A 17,250-nucleotide genomic window follows, 5' to 3' on the forward strand; every position below is an offset into this window, starting at 1 on the left:
ATACATGAACTACTTCATACCTGGTCAGGTTTTCTTGACAATCAGTTAACAGTTTATGAGTTTTTCAGCTCATTTAAAAAATTGGTTAAGAAATTTTATGGACCTAACCGATTTTGAGGAAAAGTAAAACATATCATAATTTTTACGTAATTTAAACAATCATGAACATTAAAAATAACATACGAGCTAATTTAGAGATATAGCTGACTATTTTTAGCATTTGATTGTTCATTTTTTTTTTAGTTTGATTCTTCAATTGGTTCATGAGAATCATGTATTTCACTTTTACTTTGGGTTAACTAATTTTCATATTAAAATTTGGCTAAGTGAATAGGACTAAATCATTATAGGTTGCCCTGGACAGGGATATGCCTAAAATGTAAGCCCGAATCACCCACTTCAAAAGAAATACATAAGGGGTAAAGTTAAAAACTTGGACAAAAATTGGACCCGCATATGTTGTTGATAAGTGCATAATTCATATGATTTTAGTGTTTATTCCGTACTTTCTTTAGCTATTATTATTGCATGTTTTCGTATTATTACTCTTGTTTTCTCTTATTTGTCTCCAATAGGTGAATTATCCAAAAAGGAGATACAAAGTTCTGAAAAGAGCTAGGAAGAGAATTATTCCAAGTATCTAAGTGCCCAAGTCCAAGAGAAGTGGAAGAAGTGCGATGAAAAGGAGCACAACGCTCAAAATCAAGAGAATGGCCAAATACCGATCTTAACTCATTCAAATTAAGGATTTCTTCATGAAGATAATTGAAATATAAAAAGAATGCAAAAAGAATGAGATCATTCCGAGTTCGGCTGAAGAAGTTGTGGCCAAAATTTTTTTTTATTGAATACCGAAGACAGTAGACTTCGCGGACGAGTTTCATACTTTAATTCCGAAAATATCTACTGTAATTTGAAGTTCGCGGAGTGGGGTCGCGTACTTAGAAAGTGGAAAACGTTTACGCACACCTTGGAAAGCCTAAGGGCACGTTTGGTTTCGCTAGTTCGTGTTTTCGGATCGGGTTCTTGAACCGAACTAAATACTTGGAGACCAAGCAATGTAAACCTATAAAAAGGTATTAGGTTTTGTAAAATAAAATATCATCGATCTCATATCACAAGTTCTACATCAAAAACCTAGGGTTTACCCCTTTAGGAGGAAACTACCATTATTGTTCTTCTTTGTAATATGAGTAGCTAAATCCTTTGTTGATTAAGGATGAATTCAATGTTCTAAGCGTGAAGATTTATTAATAATACAAATCTATTGAGAGTTTTTATCATCTTCGTTTTTTTTTTACCATATCTAGGGTTTATGAGTGATTCTTAGGTTGATTTGGAGTGCACTCTAGATTTATTTATTGATCGTTTTATTGCTAGTGGAAGTTAAGAGATAAGTAATCATCGAATAACTCTCTACACAAGTAGAAATCACGAGACTTTACAGAGGGATTCTGTGGAGGAATCATGTGTGAAAATATCACCAGCACGTAAAACTTGAGATAAGAGTTTAAATACTGGGATTAACCTAATTCACAAAGCTTAAAGCATTCGATTGAATTACACCTTGAGTGAGCTACTACTTGGTGGTTCGGTTGAATAGAATCTGATATTGGAGAGCTTCCGTATCCATGATTATAAGGAGTTTTTGGGATAGCACTGAGCTAGATGCTATTCTACGGTTGGTGATGAATGGTTCTTACGAACAATAGATAAGTATTCTAATCCTGTTAACGCTTGGTAACGGCGAAGGATTCCTTGATCATCTCTTTCTTTTATTATTATCTTTTTATTTACTTTAATCAAACAAACCCTCTTTCTTATTTACTTTATTTTGCTAATACAAATAACCTATCAATTACACAGCTCTCTGTGGGAACGATCTCTTACTACCTCTTTATTACCAATTAATTAGTGGGAAATATATTTATTAATTTGTTGTGCCTACGACTGCCCAACAAATTTTGGCGCCACTGCCGGGGAGCAGTCGCTAATTGATTTGTTATTTGTTTAGCTTGTTTTTAGATTTTTATTTTGATTTTCTATTTCTTGTGGGTCGTAATGTTTCCTTACAGAAATAACATGTACGGAGCGCAAGATCAATCATATAATAGTGGTAATCAATATGGTTTTAATCTTATTCATATGACAACTACCAACCATCCTATGGGTATAATCAAAACCAATTTTTTGTCTATGATCAATATCCCATGGAATCTTATGGATATTCTCATACATGTCAACAACCTTATGACGGGCATGTAAGTGAACAATCACAAGGATGGAAGGATAGTTATGCTTCTGATAAATTGTTTTCTAGTAATGTGAAGACGAAAGGGAGTTATGATACTGAATCAACACCTACTCCTCTTTATCGTGCTTTTCCTTCACTTTTTCCAAAAAAAGAGATACGGACTAGGCGTGTTAATCTTAGAAAACTTTTTACGCAATACGAGCAGCTATAAAAATCTAGAGCATCAGAAGAGACTCTTCAAGAAATTGATAGAGTCATACGAACCGAACTTCAACGTCGTTGGGATATGGAAGATGATGAAGTTGACGAAGATTATGATGAGATGAGCAACCTTTGGAAAGTGTTAGCAACAATGATAAGATTATTCAAACTCCGGATCATAATAAAGATCCTTCACCTATTCAAAAGGAGAAGATTGGGTATGACATATCTATTGTTATAAATGGTGTAACGTACTCAAACGAAGAAATTAGGAGTTGCATCAATGAACTAGATGTTTTAAGAGAGGATTCTGATTCCCATGATGAGGTTGTTGAAGAGATTGAGATTGAGAAAGAAACCAAACTGATTGAAGTCGTGGAAGACCCAATTGAGCTAGATAATAATAGTTCGATAGAGGACCACGATATACTTGAGGTAAATAATTCACTGGAGATAACTAATGAGGATCCGTCACAAGGTTTGTCTAATCCTTTGCTTAATTCTATATCTATTGATCCTTTCCATCCAATTGAAGTAGATTCTAAGAGAGTTGTTAATCCAACTTTTAAGAAAATACCTCACTTAGGATTGGAGTTGTGTTCTTCAAAAGTTTTAACGGATTATTTTTCTTCTAAGTATCCACCACTTAATGTGTTTGATTCGAGTATTGTGCAAGTTCACCAAGCTGAGGAACCTTTTGAAGTTCCCGAATTCTATGTTCTCTATCCACTTCCGAGTGTAGAAAGTACTAAGTGTGGGGAAAACTTCAACAAAGTGATAGGTTAAATATTTATATTTTGTGCTAATGTTTTTGTGAAGCTGTTACTTGAATTGCAGATTGTTATTTGGAAGGATTACCAAATTTTCATATTATTGATGTACGGATGATAACAATAACGTCGGGCTGACGACGTTAAACCAAGCGCTAAATGGGAGGCATGATGAGCGATTAATTCTTATATATTTACTACCCAAAATATATATTATTGGTGCTTATATTGGTATTTATTGTGTTTTTGTAGGTAAATGAATAAAATGGGCTCTTCCAAGAAAATCGGTTAAACCTAGGATTCCAAGAAGAAAATATGGACTACGGAGTACAAGGGTCGTGGATACTTTTGGATCTAAATGGGATAGGCCCAATTTAAGTTAGTGAAGGAGATGATGGGATGAAGTTGGTTTAAGAAATTAACATGCTCGGGCATTTTGGTCTCGTGGATTTTAGGATGAAGGACTTGGTGATTAGTTCTCGAAGGATTTAGAAGGTATCACGTAAAATGAAAAATCCTACTCAATGATTAATGTACGAGGTATGTCGACATGGTGGAGGAAGAAAGGAAACTAAATATCTTTTGCAACTAAAGAAAATTGATTTTGAGCATAATATATACTTCACCACATTAATACATGACATCTGTTTTGGAATTGAGATAATGACAAAATGAGTACTTACCTCGTACATAAGATCAGTATGTGCTCATATAATATTTTCTTTCCCATGAAAAGAAAAGAAAGTGGTCGGACATGTGGCGAGTCTTTATTAGGTGATATTGTGTATTCTTAGACAAGTGGCACACTCCCATTGGACATGACATGTGGAAGAGAATTAAAAGAGGAAGGTTAGATTTTTTTGAAATCTATATATTGATGTCGAGAACAGGAAACCGGGGAAGTTATTGGAGAGACGGTGAGCCGGTAGCTAGTTTCACAATTTTCTTTTATTTCTTTTATTTAGTTTTCTTTATAATAATGAGGAACTAGAATCACATGCTGGGATTATGGAGGAAGCGTTGTTCCAATAACACAGTGGTATTTTATTATTGCAATTTCTTTATGATTATTTGCGCTGAACTATAATTGATTATAATATTTTGATTAATTAGTTGTGTTCTCTCTTGATGGTGCATGCTTAGCTTAGAGCTCTTGATGTTCCATACTTGCGATTAACAATTAATATTTTGGAAATCTAATATTGGAAATATCTTAGAATCAAATTGAACGTATGAATTGTATAAATATTGTTGTTAACTGAATCACTTAAAAATTGGTCAATGGTGGAATCCATAGTCTCAGTTCTTTCCATAATCTTAAATCAATCTTCACAAGTCCGAGAGAACGACAATCTTCTTACCACTATATAAAATTCGATCAAGGTAACCCATCGGTTTTGTATCTATACCCCTTTTGTTTTTATTTTTATTAGTTTTTCATATCATATCTTGCATTCCCATCTTAGATTTTACAAAGTCCTATATCTATAATGAATGTTTTGACGAAGCTATTCTCGTCGGAAAAATTCTGACTGCACTTGTCACCAAATTTTCTCTAGAGACTTCATACGGAGTCCGATTTGAGTGGTTGACCCCAACTTTTAAAGAGGACAGAAATACATTTCTTTTCCAAAAAGAAAATATTAATTTGGAGTCTGTTAAGTTGGAACGATAGGCCTGGACATTTGAGTTCCGGTATTTTTCCAGAACTTTTTTCAGATTGCATGTCAGTCAGTCCGGAGACCATAAAAGTCAGACCATTTATCAAAACACTGTGCCCTTTTTACACCTTATAGAAAAGACGTAGGCTAACAACTTTCGTTTATAATGTTTTTCCTAGTTCCCTACCCATTGGTACAGTTTTTGAGTTTTTCATGGTTGTTATGTCAGAAATCAGAATTTTCGGTTTTGAACATTGAGGACAATGCTGAGTTTAAGCGTGTGTGTGTGTGTGTGTGTGGGGGGGGGGGGGGGGGGGGGGGGGATGTTTGGCTTGCATAAAATAATTTTTTTTTTTATCATACTCTTTGATTTCTTGCATTCTTGAGACTTCATTTCTTGGAGTTAATTATGAGCTATTTAGGATGACACTCTAAACCTTTTTAGGTTGATACATTTCTTACGGCTATAGATTGAGTTCCACTTTATCTTTCTACAATCATCATTATATAGCAAGTAAAAAGACTATTGATGAGGTTCTTGACACTTTGATAGCAGTATGTGTGAAACGTTGTCCCTGTCTCCGTCGCCTAAGCAAGCGTGGAACGCAGGATCCAAGGAAACTATCACATACTTGCTAAGAAGGAACATGCGCTTAGAGTGTTTAATCATGTGGTCGAGTTAAATGGGTGCTTCTCTCAACTATTGTGCTATAAATAAGAATCCTTTGACGACATTCATACAAGTATTGTGGGTAACATCTTTCACTTTAGTCAACATTTGCACACTTCACTTTTCTATTTCCATTTTCTTATCTATTCATGTGATTTCAGTATGCGAGTGTTGTGGCAAACCTTTCAACAAGTTGAATATCTTAGTAGAGTTTTGCAAACAGGTTGAATGTCACACGTAAGTAATTTGCTTGTGTGTGATGATTGGAATGTCTGTGGGATGTTTGCAGCTAAAGAACATACGCAAGCTATTTATTTGGATTTTTTCTTTGTGTGTATCCTTAGTGGTTCTTTCAAGGAGAGAAATTAGAGTAGGTTTTGTGGGTATACAAGCCCTCACGAGACTATAACTCGTCCACTAGGGACACCAAGGGGTTTAAAAGCTTGTTATTCATGCTAAGAGTAATCGTATCCTCATGACATGGAGTTGTTGTATTTATGATTAGTTTTATTTATTTTGCTCGAGGACTAGAAAAATCTAAGTGTGGGGGAATTTGATAAGTGCATAATTCATATGATTTTAATGTTTATTCCATACTTGCTTTAGCTATTATTCTTGCATGTTTTCGTATTATTACTCTTGTTTTCTATTCTTTGTCTCCAATAGGTGAATCATCCAAAAAGGAGCTTCAAAGTGCTGAAAAGATCTAGGAAGAGAAGTATTCCAAGTATCCAAGTTCCCAAGTCCAAAAGAAGTGGAATAAGTGCGACGAAAAGGAGCAAAACGCTCAAAATCAAGAGAAGGGCTAAAGACCGATCTTAACTCATTCAAATTAAGGATTTATTATCATCATATTGAATAGAATTGAAATATAAAAAGAATGCAAAAAGAATGAGGTCATTCCGAGTTCGGATGAAGAAGTTGTGGCCAAAACAAACTCTTATTGAATACCGAAGACAGTAGAGTTCGCGGACGGGTTTCATACTTTAATTCCGAAAATATCTGCTGGAATTTGAAGTTCGCGGACTGGGGTCGCGTACTTAGCAAGTGGAAAACGTTTATGCACACCTTGGAAAGCCTAAGGGCATGTTTGGTTTCGCTAGTTCGTGTTTTTGGGTCGGGTTCTTGAACCGAACTAAATACTTGGAGACCAAGAAATGTAAACCTATAAAAAGGTATTAGGCTATGTAAAATAAAATATCTTCGATCTCATATCACAAATTCTACATCAAAAACCTAGGTTTTACTCCTTTAGGGGGAAACCACCATTATTTTTCTTCTTTGTAATATGAGTAGCTAAATCCTTTGTTGATTAAGGATGAATTCAATGTTCTAAGCGTGAAGCTTTATTAATAATACAAATCTATTGAGAGTTTTTATCATCTTCGTTTGTTTTTACCATATCTAGGGTTTATGAGTGATTCTTAGGTTGATTTGGAGTGCACTCTAGATTGATTTATTGATCGTTTTATTGCTAGTGGAAGTTAAGAGATAAGTAATCATCGAATAACTCTCTACACAAGTAGAAATCACGAGACCTTACAGAGGGATTATGTGGAGGAATTGTGTGTGAAAACAACACCAGCAAGTAAACCTTGAGCTAAGAGTTTAACTACTGGGATTAACCTAATTCACAAAGCTTAAAACATTCGATTGGATTAGACCTTGAGTGAGCTACTACTTGGTGTTTCGGTTGAATAAAATCTGATATTGGAGAGCTTCCGTATCCGTGGTATAAGGAGTTTTGGGGATAGCACTGAGCTAGATGCTATTCTACAGTTGGTGATGAATGATTCTTACGAACAATAAATAAGTATTCAAATCCTGTTAACGTTTGGTAACGGCGAAGGATTCCTTGATCATTTCTCTCTTTTATTATTATCTTTTTATTTACTTTAATCAAACAAACCCCTTTTGTTATTTACTTTATTTTGCTAATACAAATAACCTATCAATTACACAACTCTCTATGGGAACGATCTCTTACTATCGGTTTATTACCAGTTAATTAGTGGAAAATATATTTATTAATTTGTTGTTCCTACCACAGCCCATACAGTTGCCTCATTAAAAAGCCTTACCAAGTGTTTGTGGGTGAAAACTGTTTGTGCTGGTTTTGGTAAATTTGGGTGTGTGGATGATAAACGAATCTAAACCCTAAACAATGCACTGCACGGGAGTACTTTTTGTTCGAGAGATCAATCTGTACAATCCTGGCCTAAACCAAGAAATGGTCGTTCCAGGCTTGTTTCGGTCACAAAGTGAAGGAGAAGGGTTGGTCTTAGGGAGGGAAGCGAATAGAGTGTTGAGACCAGAATGGTTAATTCTGAAGATGCGGCTTGTTTTATGACTTGTATCGGAAAGTGGAACTGGATTGCAGAGTGAAAAGCTATCAGTTCTTGGTGATTTCTGGATACTATGTTGTTGCCGACCAAAAACTTGTTTTTTTGGTGGAAATAGGTGAAGCCTATTTATACAAGTCATATTGAAACGTACATTGGTCTCGTAGGAAGTGGAAACGATTGAGTGGTGGAAGAATGGAGTAACGTGTAATCGTCATACATTATGCTTCCATGATGAAGGAAGTGAATCTCTTTACACCGTTACTTCTCAACATCACTAATTCTCCCGCTTCATGATACTTTCTTGTAACGGGCGCATTGCACGCCGCACGCTGTAAACCGCCAGATCAATACCCTGATGAGTATCTCCCAGTTTGTGACATGTTTGATGTCTCGAGTGTTTTCGTGGAAAACATGTAGCACTTTGCTACGTGTGGCAAGTCAAAGTCATGGGACTTGCCGCAGGAAAATAGCATATGATGCTATTAGGCTCGTTTTGGCTGGTCGCCTAAAACTTGCCACAGGCCTGTCAGTTCGGTAGCGAATTTGGACGGCCGATATTACATCTCTTGAGGAAGGGTAGCCGTTGATTATGGCTATCTTTTGTTGGCGCCTGATAATGGTACAGTGGCGCCTTTAGCGCATGCCAGTGGTACTGCGGCATGGCATAGTTCGTGCATGCCATGGCACAGTGGTGCCAGTGGCGCCTGGCATAGCCATGGACACTGGATTTAGGAGGCTGGTCGCCTAAAACTTGCCACAAGTATGCCAGTTTGGTAGCGAACTTGGATGGCTGAGATTGCATCTCATGAGGAAGGGTAGTCATTGATTATGGATACCTTCTGTTGGCGCCAAATAATGGCATAGCGGCGCCTTTAGCGAATGCCAGTGGCACTGCGGCATGGCTGGCATAGTTCATGCATGCCAGTGGCACGGTGGAATGGATGGCATAGTTTTTGCATGCCAGCGGCACTGTGGTGTAACTGGCGCCTGGCATATCCGTGGCCACTAAATTTTCGGCACATTGGTGTTAGACTCGAATGTAGTGTGGCAATATTAGTTTTAGTGGCCACATCGATCCCAATGTTCTGTGGAATATTGTTTGGCTCGGTTGGCGTAGCAACTTTGTCTAAATTAGGGTTTAGCATGCCGAAACCCTAATTAGAGCATATGTCATGCGGCATGTGGCCGTGGCATAGCGGCGTTTCATGTAAACGGTGCCAAAGCCATGCTAAAAGAACCATAGTCAGGTCGTTATGTGAAAATTGACACATGAGTCAATATTTCCACGAGTGGCATGTTGTGATGCCTTTATTAGGGTTTCATCCACCGCCACTAGAGCATGATCGTGCTTCTGGTTAGGATAGCCAAATTGAAGTCCATTGTGAAGATGGTCATGCACGGAGAGTGGTTTGGCAGGTTTGGCATGCTGTCACGGTAAGTGGCGCGTTTGGCATGTGCACTTGGCATGCCTGTTTGGCATGTGCGATTGGCATGCTCATTTTGGCATGTTTGGCATGCCGTTAGTATGTTGGCGCGGTTTTGGGAAGCTAACTTGGTATGGAGACCTCTTGACACAATTTGCACCTCTTTTAAAGTTGTGGCAGGTTTAGAGTAACCTGATTGGTCAATGAAAGTAGGGGGCCGGCCAAGCACGGGCGTGGATACCCTTTTGGCGCATGTGTTAGGTTTAATGTGACATGATTGGTTGAGATAGAGAATAGGGCCGGCAAATATGGGCCCAAACACAACTCATTGAGAGTGTGGCAGTTTTAAAGCGACCTGATTGGTCGGAAAAGGAATAAGGGCCGGTTGGGTAGCATGGGGCGTGGCCAAGTGGCGTCCGCTAGCCTATGGCATGGCCACGCTTCCCTCGTTGTTGCTCCTACTCCGCGGCTCTGTTTATTCTTTGCTTTATGACTGAGTTTTCCATGCATGGATCTTAATCTTGATACTTGGAAATTTGCGCTACTCTGCTGCGAGTGAACACAAATCCGTCATGCCATACCAATGTTAAGAGTTCTGCTGGGGAACTGAACACGGGAAAATCACTCAGGGAGTCGTATATTAATAAGTAATATAGGCAAGGCGCCAAAATTTACAGAGCATCTGGGATTGTTGCTACATGCGCCAGTCTGGATAAATTTTATATAAACATATTGAACGACTCAATAAGTGTGCCAGCGGAGAGGTTGACACTCATGTCTCCGCTTCCTTACAGAGTGACGTCACATCAGATGCAAGGTTTTACAATTTTAACCCTGAACTAAAAACCACCATCAACATTAAGTCCCATGCTTAGCTCGTAACAGTGGCATTGTTGCGGGGTAAGCATGAGATGGTGACAGACAAGGATAAAAATCAAAATGTCAAGTCATGAATAGATTGCTAGGAAAATTGGCTAACCTTTGGCAGGAGGCATGAAGAATCTGTGGGCTTTGCGTAACCTTGTCTTGTCCATAGGGTGTTGGCGTTGGCACTGCCACTTTGGTCACGGAGCTTTAATGATGGCGTTGCAGGTTCGGCTACATAATGCTAATGATGGCGCTGCAAACTTAGATACGGAATGGTGATGATGACTGAATTGACCATGGAATGGCGGAAACTGGCTTTAGTCCGCGGAATGGTGGAAATTGGCTTCAGTCCATGGAATGGTGGAAACTGGCTTCAGTCAGCGGAATGGTGGAAACTGGCTTCAGTCAGCGGAATGGTGGAAACTGGCTTCAGTCCATGGAATGATGAAAACAACACTTGGAACTTTGGCTACCTAACAGTGAGGATGGAGCCGTCTAGGTCGCAGAATGGGCAGAGATAGCACGGCTTTGATCACGAAGTGCCAGAGTCTTGGAGTGTTGGTGCAGCGAGCCTTGAATACAAAGACGAGTGTTGAGGCGGTGGAGCCTTGAGCACTATAATGTATTGAGGCAGTATGCATGACAACATAGTAGTGAGTGTTGAGGAATTTGCACGTCTCAACACCAAGAGGAGGGGTGTGTTGAGGCAGCTGATAGACACATCTTTGTGACCAAATTGTCCTCAATTTTCAGTATTGTTGGTACTCGATTTTCTACTTATTATGGTGTTTTATGTGTTTGTAGGTATTTTTGGAAAATAAACATTTTTGGAAAATTCGGCTCGAAAAGTTGGTATAGGCACCAGGAGGACACATGTTATTTAGACTCTCAGTTTTGGATAAGGGGCACCTAACTGATAAGGGGCACCCCAAGGAACCAACTGCTAATCGCACCCCATTACTGGTTAAGAGGGCTCCATCTTCTTCCTTGATTTCAAAAGAAAAAATTGGCGGGGAATTTGGTTTCAACGGTAAAGGATTTATTATCTTTAAGATAAGAATATCTTCTTGCCTTACAAACATGAAGTTTTGAAGAAAAAGGAAGTTATCTTGTATTAAACAAGAAAGATATCCTTAGAAGATTTTATCTTGGATTTTATTCTGCGAATTAAAGAAGATATGGGTTTAGTAAAGAAATATATAGAATAAAGAGAAGAAAAAATTCTGAAGATATTTTTAATTAAAAAGAAGAAGATTTTGGAGTTATGGGAGAATATATTTGAGTGATGTGTATTTGTGTGTATAAATAGAGAGCTAGAGAGTTTTTGGGAGAGAAAATAAAATCACTGTTTTATCATTGTTTCTCCCATTTCATCTTTGTAAACACCCTTTGAGCAATAAAAATGAATTTTGAGCGTGTTTCCATGATGATGAGCTAATTCTCGCGCAACCAAGGCAATGGATGAAGCTATCTATGCATGAATGATTGGTAACAATTTTATTTTCTCTAATTTACAATTTATAATTCATTCAATCACCGCTTTTGTGGAGTTCTAAATGTTCACATAATTTTCTTAATTACTTGTGATTCAATTTGATAGATTATACTTTGTTTAATTGATTGATAGTCTATTCTGGGAATACAATTAATATTTGGGAATATGTTTGATTATGTGTGAATTAAGAAATAAAGGACTTAAAGGATAGTTAGAGTTTTGAAACATATTTGGTATCGTTCATTCATGTGTAATAGTGGAATCTAGTGTCTTGGTTACTTTTAATATCTTGAAATCAATTTTGCAATAAGTTTTCTATTTTTAAGTTTTATAAGTCTAAAATCTTTTGCTTTCACAAGTCTCAACGAACTTATTACTACAACATCATTGAAATAAATCATCAGTTTTTGGCGTCGCCGACGCGGACTTGCCTGGCTAGAGTTTTTAGATTTTTTTTTTTAGGTTTTTATTTGTTTTTCATTTTTATTTTATTTGTTCTTCTTTACGTTTTTGAGTTTTTGTTTTTTCCTTACAGATTTTGGAATTTGGAGCGAAAGAAAAATTTGCCAAAGATTTTGGTGAATACTTAAATATTTGGAGTAAAGGCAAAGCGAAAAGAGCGAAACAAAAGGAGAATAAAAATTAACTAAAAAGAAAAAGAGAGAGATAGAGAAATTTTTTTATTTATTTCTTTTAGATTATCTTTTCCTTTTGCACTTTATTTTTGGACTGTGGGCTTTGGGACTTTATTTTTTTAAACCCTAAGGAAGGGTAGTTTAAATATCAACTGTTTGCAGAGAAGGACAGCGATTACGATATCGCCTCGGCCCCTCGGGTTCGTACATGACATAGGAGTCGTGGCCCGAGTCGACTTCAGCGGTTCATCCCCCGTCTGGTATGGGAGGTAAGTTTGTCGAAACACTCGCGAATCTCCTGTCAGCGAGTTACTGTATTCCTTCGTTTGCATATATGATGAGGATTTGAAAACGACTGCTTTAATTTCCTAGTAAAGGGCAAGGACTGGCCATACACGATAAGGGTTCGGATTTCATCACCGTTCCCTTCTTGCCCGCCTTAGGAAAACGAAACCAAACGCGAACCTAAGCCTAAAATTTGACTAGAACGAGACCTATAGGGTAACGAGCTTAATAGGAAAGTCATTCGAAAAATATGGGTTACTATTTTAAGCATGCTTCAAAGTTCATGATGGTTTCTGTTAGTTGAATACGCCGCCTTGTAATGCCGATGAGGCCTTGGGTATCAAATCTCCATTGAGCTTCCCTCGTCTCGATTCAACTTACTTAAACTCGGATTGGTTCTAGAGGGGTTTGCTTAAATTGTAACGAATTCCCTTTCGAAGGATTAGAAGATGGTCTAGAAACAATCTAAGTGGAGCCATCATGCTTTTTGTTTGCTAGAAATCTTTAGGTTTGCTTTGGTGGAGTCAGCCTTGTTTGTGATTGCATAGAACTTCCTTTCCTTTTAGGATTTATTTCTTTTTCTTTTGTTTTTCTAGTGTATGCCCAAGGTTATTAAAGAGCGGGCTTGGAAAAGAAACACTCTAGGTCGTTTAGTGATAAACCTAGTAGTTCTTCTTGTGAAGGCAGGGAGCTCGAAGACTCTTCGTTTGAGAGCCCTGTTTTTGGAAACTTCAGTTTTGAGAATCTGTCTCTTCGTGAGGAAAATACCCCTAGTACTTCAGCTGTGCCAGCGATGGCAACTTTGAAAGATTACATGTTCCCAACTAGGTCCACCCGAGCTTCATGCATTAAATTGCCAGCCATTACGGCTAATTTCGAGATAAAACCTAGTATTCTTCAGATGATCCATATATTCTTAGGGAAAGATGATGAGAACCCTTATTTTCATATTAGGGACTTTGAGGAAATTTGTGGGATAATTATATTAAAATATCTTAATGATGAAGTCTTGAAACTTAAGATGTTTCCCTTTTCTTTGAGAGATAAATCCAAGACCTGGCTAAACAACCTACCATCTGAATTCATTGAAACATGGCAGGAACTTATTGCTGCTTTCTATATGAAATTCTACCCTAAGCATAAAACTGTGTCTGTTAGGCAGAAAATTAGTGCTAGTGTGCAACAAGAGGGAGAGTCTCTTTATAGGTTCTTAGAGAGATTCAATGATCTCCTATCCCAGTGTCCTCACCATGGATTTGATAAGATGAAACTCGTAGAGATTATTTATGATGGTTTAGGCTATTCAACCAAAGCCATGGTTGAGTCTATGTGCGCTGGTGAGTTCACTAGTAAAAGTGCTGATGATGCTTTCACCTTCTTAGGAGCTGCCGCTGAAAAATCCCAACAGTGGGAGTCTTGTGTTGAACCCTCCAAAAGACTCTTGGTCAATAGAAGTAACACCAATGTGGTAGATACAAGCTTCAGGTCTGATGCTAAGTTTGCTGCTTTGTCTAGAAGGTTAGAAGCTTTGGAATTGAATCATCCTAAACATAGATCTCTTGTTGAACCTGATGATAGGTTTAGAGCCTCTCAAGTGTCTAGTTGTGGAGTAGAACCCAATAACTCGTTTTGGGAAGGTCAGGTTAGTGAAGAGCAAGCCCATGCTGTCTATAACAATGCTAGGTTTGAGAACCGACAGAAGTTTGACCCATACTCAGAGACTTACAACCCTGGTTGGAGAAACCATCCTAATTTTTCTTGGTCTAAGGGTCAGAATCAAGGACAGTCTAGTAATTCTCAGCCTCCCCTAGGTTTTGGTTATGCTAAGAACTCTTCAGGTCAACCCCAGTTTCAGAATGAGAAAAAGATCTCCACCTTAGAAGAAACCCTTACTATGTTAGCAAAGAACCATGAGATGTTATCAAAGAACCACTGTGGTTTTCAAGAAGAAACCAGGCAGAATTTTAAGAATAATTCCCAGTCTCTTGCTAACTTAGAACTTCAAGTCGGCCAAATAGCTAAGTTTCTTAGTGAAAGAGAAGATGGAAGGTTCCCTAGTCAAACTAATCCTAACCCTAAAGGAGAGAAATCGTACAATCATGTGAATTCTATAACAACCCTTAGGAGTGGAAAGAAAGTTGACAATAAGGTTGCATGCCTGATAGTGAACATGTTGTTCACCCTTCTGAGCCAGAAAATGAGGAGACTGATAGAGTCTCCAAAGAGACCAATGAGGGTCCTGCTGAGCCCGGTTTGTTCCCAGAGCCCCGTTCCCCCAGCTGCTAGTTCCAACTAAGAGGGAGTCCAACTTTAATGATATATTGGAGGTTTTTAAGCAGGTTACTATCAACCTCCCATTGTTAGATGCGATTAAGCAGATTCCCGCTTATGCCAAGTTTCTTAAGGATATGTGTACGCGAAAGCGAAAATTAGTGTCCAGAAGAAAGCCTTCCTAGCTAGTCATGTGAGTTCTATTATTCAGAATACCACTACTCCTAAGTATAAAGACCCAGGGTCCCCTACTATTTCTTGCACAATAGGTAACACCGTGTCGAGAAAGCTTTGCTTGACTTAGAGCCAGTGTGAACTTACTGCCATACCATGTGTACCTTAAGCTAGGACTTGGTGAGATGAAACCTACCCAGATGACACTTCAGTTAGCTGATAGGTCCGTTAAAATTCCTCGTGGTGTGATCGAGGACGTTCTTATTGAGGTCGACAAGTTTATTTATCCAGTGGATTTTGTTATCCTAGATACCCAACCTGTCCCTGACCCACAGAACCAAATACCAGTGATTTTAGGTCGCCCGTTTTTAGCTACATCCAATGCGATCATTAACTGTCGAAATGGTATTATGAATTTGTCTTTTGGTAATATGACTATTGAGCTGAACATTTTTAATATTAGTAAGCTACCCTCTGAACTAGATGACTCGAGCATAGAAGAGGTGAACATGATAGGAACATTAGTCGAGGAGTCATTACCAAACACTTTGTTAGAAGATCCATTAGAGAAATGCCTAGCTCACTTTGGGATTGATTTTGATGATGATAATGTGATTAATGATGAATGCTTTGTTGGACTCAACCCCTTTGTAGACACTAATAATGGATGGAAACCTAAGTTCGAACCTCTACCCGTTTCTGAGTCTACCCTAGTTCCTTCGTTAGAAAAGCCTCCTAAGTTGGACCTTAAACCATTACCAGATTCCCTGAAGTATGTGTTTTTAGGCCCATCTGAAACTTTACCTGTGATTATAGCATCCGACTTGGATAGTGATCAGGAAAGTAGGCTAGTGACTGTCCTTCAGAATAACAAGGAAGCTTTAGGGTGGACCATAGCAGACATTAAGGGTATAAGTCCTACTGATTGTATGCATCATCTATTTAGAGAGTGACACCAAACCTTCTAGGGAGATGCAACGTCGACTGAACCCTAATATGAAAGAAGTAGTTCGAACCGAGGTTCTTAAGCTGTTAGATGCAGGCATTATCTACCCCATTTCAGACAGTAAGTGGGTCAGCCCCGTTCAGGTTGTTCCCAAGAAATCCGGTATTACTGTAGTCCAGAATGATAACAATGAGTTAATCCCAACCGGGTGACCACGGGTTGGCGTGTATTGACTATAGGAAATTGAACAAGGTCACTAGGAAGGACCACTTTCCCCTTCCCTTCATCGACCAAATGCTAGAGAGATTAGCTGGACGTAGCCATTATTGCTTTTTAGATGGATACTGCGGTTATAATCAGGTTGTTATTCCCCAGAAGACCAAGAGAAAACCACTTTTACCTGTCCCTTTGGTACCTTTGCGTATAGACGCATGCCTTTCGGGCTATGTAATGCTCCTGCGACCTTTCAGCGTTGTATGGAGCATATTTTCTGACATGGTAGAACGGTTCTTAGAGGTCTTTATGGATGATTTTTCAGTGTTTGGTTCGTCTTTCGATGAGTGCTTGCATCATTTGTCATTAGTTTTGACTAGATGTAAGGAAAAGAATTTAGTGCTTAATTGGGAGAAATGTCACTTATGGTTCGTTCAGGAATTGTTCTAGGGCAATCGTATCTTCGAAGGGTATAGAGGTAGATAGAGCCAAAGTTGACCTTATTAAAACTTTACAGGTCCCAAAAACCGTAAGAGATATTAGGTCATTCTTAGGGCATGCAGGTTTTTATCGTCGATTCATTAAGGATTTTAGCTTAATTTCTAGACCTCTTTGCAATTTGCTTGCAAAAGACGTTAAGTTTGTCTTTGATGATGCTTGTTTAGAGGCTTTTGAGAAGCTTAAGAATTTACTCACTACCGCCCCCATAGTCCAGGCACCCAACTGGAACCTACCCTTTGAGATCATGTGTGATGCTTCAGATTATGCTATTGGTGTTGTGCTAGGTCAGCGAGAAAATAAGTTACTTCATGTGATTTACTATGCTAGCAAAACTCTGAATGATGCCCAGTTGAACTATACCACTACGGAGAAGGAACTATTAGCTATTGTGTTTGCCTTAGACAAGTTTAGATCCTACCTCTTAGGTTCTAAGGTCATAATCTTTACTGATCATGCTGCTTTGAAGTATCTTCTTTCCAAGAAGGATACTAAACATAGATTGATTAGATGGATCCTATTGTTGCAGGAATTTTCCTTA

This window comes from Papaver somniferum, chromosome 4 (genome assembly GCF_003573695.1).
Source record: "Papaver somniferum cultivar HN1 chromosome 4, ASM357369v1, whole genome shotgun sequence".
Lineage (NCBI taxonomy): Eukaryota > Viridiplantae > Streptophyta > Magnoliopsida > Ranunculales > Papaveraceae > Papaver > Papaver somniferum.